This window comes from Netta rufina (genome assembly GCF_964035555.1).
Source record: "Netta rufina genome assembly, chromosome: 1".
Classification (NCBI taxonomy): Eukaryota; Metazoa; Chordata; class Aves; order Anseriformes; family Anatidae; genus Netta; species Netta rufina.
This window is the reverse complement of record NC_140123.1, coordinates 49,186-58,323: the sequence shown is the minus strand read 5'-3', so window position 1 is coordinate 58,323 and position 9,138 is coordinate 49,186. Positions and strand designations below refer to the sequence as shown.

Below are 9,138 nucleotides of genomic sequence, written 5' to 3'. Positions count from 1 at the left end.
GTAGAGCGTATACCTTTGGAGGAACCTGTCACAGGAAAGAGCTCCTTTTGGAACTGTTCAGCACTGGGTAGGCAACTCGGTGACTGGCTTGATCTACTTCTGAGGTGCTGAGGCAAGGGGGCTGCTGATTTGAAACGATAACATTGTAAATGGGGTCCCTTTTGTTTTGGAGGTATGGGTGCTAATGCTGGCAGCTGAATGATTATCTTGTGTCTGTTTTCAGTTGTTAAAGCTGAAACACAGTGTACAACACGGGACTTGAAGACCAGAACTGCTTTTGGCAAGGTGAGCGATGAACAGATGTAGCGGGTACTTTAGGGGTGCAGTTGTCACTGCAGTTACTTAACTACACAAAATACAGTAAAAATCCTGTTTATATTTCAGGGGTGTTGTAGCTTGCCTAAGAGAGCAGATGGAAGCACCTGCCTCGAGGACAGGTGAGGGGGCCGAGGTAAGGGAGCAGATGAGAGTAACTGTCCTAGCTGTGCTGTGGCTTTGGATGCTGCTTCAGCCTATGCTTTTCTTTTTGTTTCACGGGTGTCTCGCACAGGCTCAGAGGGGCCAAGCTGCACTCTGAAGAGCAGCACGAGAAGGGCAGGCTGTTTGTGAGCTGGATTGGAGCAGAACTGCCAAGTAGCACAAGGTGACTGCGAAGGGTATCCATCTTACTTTGCAGGTGCCATGGGAGGCTCTCCACAGAAGTGGTTGAGGATTTGAGAAGAGGTTGCAGGTCATCAAGGAGTGACACATGCAGGGATGGCTTGAAAGTGGTATGGCTGCTTTCTCTTCTGTTTCTCAGGTGTCCCAGGCAATGTGGGCTGTGATGTTAGTCTTTAGAATCTGAACAAAGCAGGTGCTGATGGCTGTCTTCTTTGGTAGGCAAAGAGGTGCCCAAAGCCCTGTCCTGTGTAGCCTGAGCACGCCTTGCTGAGGATGAAGCCTGCTTTCCAGCAGTTCCAATAACTGTGTTGAATCTGAAATGCTGCGTCTGTGTTTGGGTTGGGGTTGTACCTTGGTGAGTGTAGGGATGGGTTTTAATTCAGTGCAGCGGAGGGCTTGGCCCCAGTGTCCTGTAGTGTGTTTTGACCCATCAGCATAGCCTTTTGGTTCTCAGCCTACTGAAGTAAGTGATTTTTTCTGTGAGTGGAATGTAATTGATTTTTTTTTTTTTTTGGCGTATAATCTGTTCTGCTCCTAGATTTTTCTTTCTATGTAAATAAAAGATACGAAGAAAAAGAAAAGGTACATTGTTTCTGGGAAACAGTGGGGTAGGGTTCCTTAACCACATAAGTGCAGTAGTGCCTAGAGAGTGAGCAGGGTCGCCTGCTTCATGTCTAAAGAATAAGTCTGTTGGGGCACATTTCGGCGCGGCGCCGCCCGGGCACATTTCGGCGCGGCGCCGCCCGGGCACATTTCGGCGCGGCGCCGCCCGGGCACATTTCGGCGCGGCGCCGCCCGGGCACATTTCGGCGCGGCGCCGCCCGGGCACATTTCGGCGCGGCGCCGCCCGGGCACATTTCGGCGCGGCGCCGCCCGGGCACATTTCGGCGCGGCGCCGCCCGGGCACATTTCGGCGCGGCGCCGCCCGGGCACATTTCGGCGCGGCGCCGCCCGGGCACATTTCGGCGCGGCGCCGCCCGGGCACATTTCGGCGCGGCGCCGCCCGGGCACATTTCGGCGCGGCGCCGCCCGGGCACATTTCGGCGCGGCGCCGCCCGGGCACATTTCGGCGCGGCGCCGCCCGGGCACATTTCGGCGCGGCGCCGCCCGGGCACATTTCGGCGCGGCGCCGCCCGGGCACATTTCTCAGGTGGAGCTACTGAGCAGGTGAGATAAAGGAGTTGGGAACAGAGAGGCATTGCACAACTGTATGTTGCATGAGTAGTAGCGAGCGTTGTGCAGGAGGTGGGTATTAGCTCTGGTGTAGAGGGATGGTTAACTGACATAGGTCAAGTAGACATAAAACAGCTGAATCTTTATGAGTTGGGCAAACATTGCACACAACTTGTCTGAGCCAATCAGACACAAGGACACAATATTCGTTTGCAGTTTGGGAAAGTACCGACTGTGTTATTTCGGTTGAAAGGATGAGGAAGAAGCTGATAAGATAAGGACGTAGGGGGACCAATCATGAGCTTAACTTTTGTAATATGTATGAGCTAATTATATGTTAAGGAATAAAAGGCGTCTGAGCTATCCAATAAATCGAAGCTTGCTGATCACTCATATTGAGTATCCCTGTCTTCCTTCCATCGACAACAAATGGCGCCCGAACACGGACCCTGCTGGCGGTGAACCTGCGAGCCACGGATCGACGGAATAAGGGAAGGAAACGGGTCCTGCAATGCAGCTCAGGAGGTGGAAGGGACGAAAATGCTAAATCCTCGCACCCGGGAGCACCTATAGAGGGTCCCGCCGGCCACGCGTCGCCGAGGTCTTGCAAAGGCTGCAACAGTGCTGACGTAAACAAAGGTATGGAGAGACAAGCGACGTATGATCTGGTCAAGTGCTTCTTAGAAAAGCGGAGCACGCAGGGTATAGACTGTAAAAAGGAATTGCGGAGGGATGCGGAAAAAGGAATTGCGGAGGGACACGGGAAATTGAAGTAATCGCGGTGCGATGCGGGACATCCGAGATCGGGTTGCTACAGTAGACCAGAGGCATCAGTGGACAACGGTAGCCGACCCTCACTGTGTGGCGAGTCGGCACAGAGCAGAGGGGTGGACATCAGGACCCTGCAGACTGTCTGACGTAACCATGGAAGCAGCGGCGGCTGTGCTGCTTCTCTCTGGCATTCATTTTATAAGAGGTTTATCTTGCAATGCAAAAAAGACTATTCGTCCCCAGATCGGTGTTATAACTATGTTTCTGGATAAGATTCCGTGGGGTTGCCACATTCTATGGATTAGTAATGACGACTTAGCTCTATTGCGGGGCAGGAGTGCAGAGATGCAGATTACACTGCCAAATGACCACTGGCAGACTTGAGGAGACACTGCTCGGCTGCGGGGATCGGCTGCGGCGTGGACGCCCCTAGGTGCACCCTGAGCGTTTTTGCTCGGAGGGGACTCCACTCTCAGCTGCTCACCACAGGAGCAAAGATCTCCTGAAGCTGCAGACAAACAGTATGTTTTCAGCTGCTGGAGGGATACTAACTGGAGTGTTAATAATTGTATGTGTTATTCTTAAATGTCCAGGTATTTTGTGTTGAAAGTATTTGTGTAAGGGTAAGGTTTTAAAACCAAGTGTTGCAAGTCACTTCACGAGGAACACAATGAGAGACAATACTTGTTTGGTTGGTTATGATTCTAAATTATATTGGCCACACGTATTGTTTGCTTATCATTCTAAATTATATTCTTGTGGTATGATTGAGGTTGTGGTATGATTGAGATTGAGATGTGCCAGAGGCCTCTGGGTGTGCAATTGTGCTGTGTGTGTGCGAGTGTGCTATGTACTGTGTTAGTGAGAGCGTGCTTATTGCCATAGTGCAGGTTGCCATAGTGCAGGCTGAAATCATAGGAAATTAGTGCCGGCAAAAAAATCATAGGAAAATGAAGGACGAAGTAGCCCTAGATTCATTACAGTGCTTTTTAGAAAAATGGGGAGTCGATTGTAAGCAACTAGCAGGACTAGTTGCGATCAGTCGAGCAAAATCATATTTCACAAGTATGGAGTCAAGGACTGGGGGCTTTGGGAGCTGAAGCAAAATCTAATAACAATCCGATGTGGAATAATGGCACTGCAAAGGCTCTGCCACCTGGCATGTTTTTGATTTGTGGGGATCGTGCATGGCAAGGAATACCTGCCAATGCGTTTGGGGGTCCATGTTATCTAGGGCGACTCACATTGTTCGCCCCGGACTTACACAGTCTCCGGAACCAGAGCTTGTCGCAGAGATCCAAACGAGCTCTTAAGACTTTAGGTTCTGACTGTGACGACGGTGTAGAACTATGGGGCGCTGCTGAGAGAATATTTGCTTCATTAGTTCCAGCAGTGGGAACTGCACATGCTTTGGCTAGCATTAATAAGCTTGCTTGTTGGGCTGTTAAGCAATCAAATGTAACAACTGAAATTATTACTGAGATGGTACAAGATATGGATAGTCTTAGGCATGTTGTGTTACAAAATAGGGCTGCAATTGATTTTTTGCTTTTAGCGCAAGGACGTGGATGTGAAGATTTTGAAGGAATGTGTTGTTTCAATCTTTCAGATCATGGTCAATCGATTCATGACCAGTTGAAATGGTTGATGGAGCACACAAAGAAAATTACAGTACAACCTAGTTGGCTTGACAATTGGTTGCAGTCCATCTTTGGGGGTCTGTCTAACTGGTTAGTGAGTCTAATCAAAGAGGGATTTCGCTTTCTGCTTATAGTTATATTGATAAAAATAGCTGCGCGAATAATTTTTGGTTGCTTAACTAAGAAGCTTGAACAAGTCACAGAAAAGGTATTAGTAGTCCAAAATAAAAACGGGGGAATTGTAGAGGGATGGTTAACTGAGATAGGTCACGTAGACATAAAACAGCTGAATCTTTACGAGTTGGACAAACATCGTACACAACTTGTCTGAGCCAATCAGACACAAGGACACAATATCCGTTGGCGGTTTGGGAAAGTACCGACTGTGTTATTTCGGTTGAAAGGATGAGGAAGAAGCTGATAAGACAAGGACGTAGGGGGACCAATCATGAGCTTAACTTTTGTAATATGTATGAGCTAATTATATGTTAAGGAATAAAAGGCGTCTGAGCTATCCAATAAATCGAAGCTTGCTGATCATATCACTCATATTGAGTGTCCCTGTCTTCCTTCCGTCGACAACGCTCTGGCATGCTAGTGATTGCTGGTTCTCTGTTTTTGCAAGTGATAATGAACGTGTTTGACGTAATTCCATTTGAAAAAGTTCCAGTTACTTGACTGGTCGTGTTGTTATTTCAATATTAAAAGCTGTAGCAAAAGCATGGGGATTGTTGCTTCTAGAAACACCCCAGGTCTCTTGTCTGTTCTCTGCATGATGTTCAGGTAAAGCAGATTTAAAAAAAAAACACAAATAAACAAAACAAAACAAACTAAAAAAAAACCAGCTACTGCTGCTCCTGCTCTGCTCCTACTTCCTTGTGCTTTGTCCCTCCCCTTTTCCAGGTGATAGGGTTTGGATATTGGGCGGGGCCAAATTCTATATGAGCCCCAGGCATGGCATCAGAGAGCTCCTTCTGCCTGGGCTGCTCTTTGGGGTAAGTGTTTTGTTTTCCTTCAGTCAGTTGCAGGATTCTCTAGGCAGGCTGGAGTCTATGGATTTCTGGATTTCTAAGTGCTTGGAATTCACTTAACAGAGGAATATTTAGTAGAGGTTGCTGGCTCTTTTTTTTTTTTTTTTTTTTGATGGTGGGATGCTCTTCTTTTTTTGAGCTATATTTTAATCTCTAGATGTATAAACCTACTTGTGTAATTTTCCAGAGGACTAAAACCAGCTTCATTTTATGCTACACGTGGCTTGGCAGTGTAGATGCAGCATTACCAAGAGCCTGAGCAGGGTTGTATCAGAGTCTGCTCTTTCCTCTGCAAAGGGTATGTCTGTGATTACCTCTGCAGGGGCTGCTGTGCGTGCACGTCTTTTTGGCATTTATGGATCTCAGGTTTTTTTTTTGTGTGTGTGTATATTCTAAGCTTTTATTTTTTGAGGGGCAAATAGTGTGTGTGCTGAGCGTGGTTGGCAGGAGGAGGTGGGGAGCTGCTCAGGACTGGTAGGTTTGGTTTCTCAGAGTGTGCGGCAGCCTTCCTGTGCGATGCGACTGATTGTTGGGCAGGAATGTTCCAGTTTGTGTGTCTTAGCCATTGTAGCTTGTGTAGTGTGTGTTGTGTGGCCCGGGCAGAGTTTGCTGTGGTGCTGTGAGCGAAGAATCTGAGTTAGAGCTGGTGAGCAGCTGAAGTACAGGAGCTGGGAAGAGAGAGGTATTGCAGTAGGTACGCTGTGGCTGTGAGGTGCCTCAGAGTGTGCGTTTCTCTTGTGTCTGCAGGTGCTTTGTGCAGTCGTGGACAGGAAAGGGAAATCCTCATGTCATGAAGCTCTGAGGGAAGGTGAGTGTTTTCAGCCTGGTCATCCCTTATCCGAAGCGAAGGGAAGACGCTCAGGTGTTTCCCTGTGAGGGTCCGAGGTGAGGCTGTGTGGGATAGAGGAGCAGTGTGGCAGGTGTGTGCTTGCAAGAAGAGTGGTCATTTTGTCCTTTTGTGTTCCCAGGTGGTGTGGGTGATGCTGGCCGCTCCTTGCAAGCTTGGTCCTAATTTGCAGGTACAGAGGCAAGTGGCCTGCTGTTTTGAAAGGTTAAAACTAAAGATGGGGTCCCTTTTGTTGTTGAGGGATGGGTGCTACTGCTGTCAGCTGAATGTTTATCTTCTGCCTGTGTTTTGTCTTTGTTCAGGGTGAAACACAGTGCGCAGTGCAGGACGTCTTGACCCGAGCTGCCTCTGCAGTGACTCTGGTGCGTGATGAGCAGAGGTAAGTGTTGTTTTTGGGGCGCAGTTGTCACTGCAGTTATTTTCCTACATCCAATAGAGTAAAATTCCAGTTTGCCTTCTAAAGGTGCTATAAGTGGGTAAAGGGAACAGATGGAAGCATCTGCCATGTGGGGCAGGCAAGCGGCTGAGGTACAGGAGGGGATGAGAGTATGTGATTTATTTCTGGGGATGAAATGGAATTAATTTTGTTGGTGTATAATGTGTTCTGCTCCTAGATTTTTCTTTCAATGTAAATAAAAGTTTGAGCTAATTCCAGTTAAGAAAGTTCCAGTTACTTGCTGGGTCGTATTTTCCTTTTAATATTCAAAGCTGCAGCAAAAGCGTGGGGATTGTTGCTTCTAGATACACCCTAGTTCTCTTGTTTGCACTCTGCATGCTGTTGAGCTAAAGCAGACTAAAAAAATAAATAAATACAGGAAACACACACACAAAAAAGAACAATAACGAAAAAAAAAAACCACCATTGGCTGACTTGTTGTGAACGCAACGATCATTTAATCCCTTTGTTTTCCCAGGTGGTGTGGATGATGCTGGCTGCACTGTTGGAGCTTGGACTCGGAGAGGAACAGGTGAGCACAATCGTATGTTGCATCAGTAGTGGTCAGCATTGTGGAGAAGGTGAGCAATGGGGCCAGCGTCCTAGTGAATGCTGGTACTCTGTTTTTGCAGCTGATGATGAGCCTGGCAATTGACTAAGATGACAATCAGTGCCTGTGCGTTTCTTGAGGCGGAGGGACTTTACCATGCAGCAACCTGAGAGCTAAGTTGGGGGGCACCTGGTATTTGCATATCTGGGGTGGCTAATGGGAGCTGGGAGTCAGAGCAGCATGGAGCCAGCTGGCTGACTAGACTTGGTGCCACGGTGAGGGTGGCTCAGGCTGGGTCATGTTCAGGCTGTTTGTGGCTGGGTCACCAGGCTAATAGAAGAGGCGGGATTATTTTGTAGAGTGAGTGCGTGCGCCAGGCAGGACAGTTTCCTTCTGTTTGTCTGTCTTGTGTTGCTTCTGCAATGTCTGTTCTGTGCTTCTCGGGTCTTGATATCCTCCTAGCTTTTGACACTGGACTGACTAGACAGGCGACTTGGTAGCGGTGCTGAAGGGCCTCAATGCATGTTTTGTCATCATGACTCTGATCTGAGCACTTCTTGTGTTGCAGTCACTGCTTAAAGAGCAGGTCTGTTTCAGGTCTTGTGCATCATATTCGGTTTGAGATGGCGTCTGTTTCCATTCTCACTCTTGCAGAAGACATCTGGGCCGCATCAGGAGCTCTTGTTGGGAATTGAATTCCTAAGCGTCGTCTTATGGGGTTTTCAGTCCCCATCCTTCTGGTCTGTTGTCTTGAAGGCAGGCTTTTTAGGCCTCCATCATCCCAGTTCTGGCAGTTGCTTCCAGTTGCGTGTCGTGACATTTGAGTCTCTCCTTGGGTCTGGTGCAGAGCACCTATTCTGACTTGCTGTTGCCATAGAGCTTCCCTATGGGGGGTCACCTTTTCTTGCGCCTTGTGTTGTGTGTTTTGTAGTGTTTGTGGCGTGGCTGTGTGTGTATGTGTTTGGTCTGGAGCTGTCCTGCTTGGCAGTTAGTGATTACTGTGGCAGTGCATGGGTGTACTAATACATTGTCTGGACTGTTTTGGCAAAGGCATCCGGTCTGCCTCTGGGCACGTACTGAAGGGCAGCTGGCACAGTCATCTCAGTGGTGTTTGGCAGATGTGGATTTGGGAGAGTATATCTGCTTGTGAGCAGCTGCTCACATAAGTGCTTGAACGGTGTGCTTGAGGAGGTCTGTTGAATCTTGAAAGGTTACAGATATGGGGTTTTGAAATGTTTATTCTTATTTCTTTCCTGTCCCCAGTAGAGTGTAAACCTTTGGAACCTGTCACAGGAAAGAGCTCCATCTGGAACTGTTCAGCACTGGGTAGGCAGCTCAGTGACAGGCTTGATCTACTTCTGAGGTGCTGAGGTAATGGGGCTGCTGTTTTGAAACGATAATTTGTAAATGGGGTCCCTGCTGTTGTTGAGGGATGGGTTCTAATGCTGGCCGCTGAATGATTATATTGTGACTGTTTTCATTTGTTAAAGCTGCAACACAGTGTACAACGTGGGACTTGAGCATAGCTGCTTTCGGCAAGGTGAGCGATGAACAGATGTAGCGGGTACTTTAGGGGTGCAGTTGTCACTGCAGTTAGTTAACTACACAAAATACAGTAAAAATCCTGTTTATATTTCAGAGATGTGTTGTAGCTGGCTTAAGAGAGCAGATGGAAGCATCTGCCTCGAGGGCAGGTGAGGGGGCCGAGGTAAGGGAGCAGATGAGAGTAACTGTCCTAGCTGTGCTGTGGCTTTGGATGCTGCTTAGGCCTATGCTTTTCTTTTTGTTTCACAGGTGTGTCGCACAGGCTCAGAGGGGCTAAGCTGCACTCTGAAGAGCAGCACGAGAAGGGCAGGCTGTTTGTGAGCTGGATTGGAGCAGAACTGCCAAGTAGCACAAGGTGACTGCGAAGGGTATCCATCTTGCTTTGCAGGTGCCATGGGAGGCTCTCCACAGAAGTGGTTGAGGATTTGAGAAGAGGTTGCAGATCATCAAGGAGCAACACATGCAGGGATGGCTTGAAAACGGTA

General features: G+C 48.3%; 1 long non-coding RNA gene across 1 annotated transcript; it reads left to right on the top strand.

The window, feature by feature from the left end:
* The first annotated feature begins 8,312 nt into the window (after positions 1-8,312).
* LOC311216772 lies at positions 8,313-8,812 on the top strand. The gene is made up of 3 exons (XR_014618974.1): positions 8,313-8,479; positions 8,599-8,648; positions 8,748-8,812. It is a non-coding gene; the product is annotated as an uncharacterized lncRNA (long non-coding RNA).
* Positions 8,813-9,138: the final 326 nt, after the last annotated feature.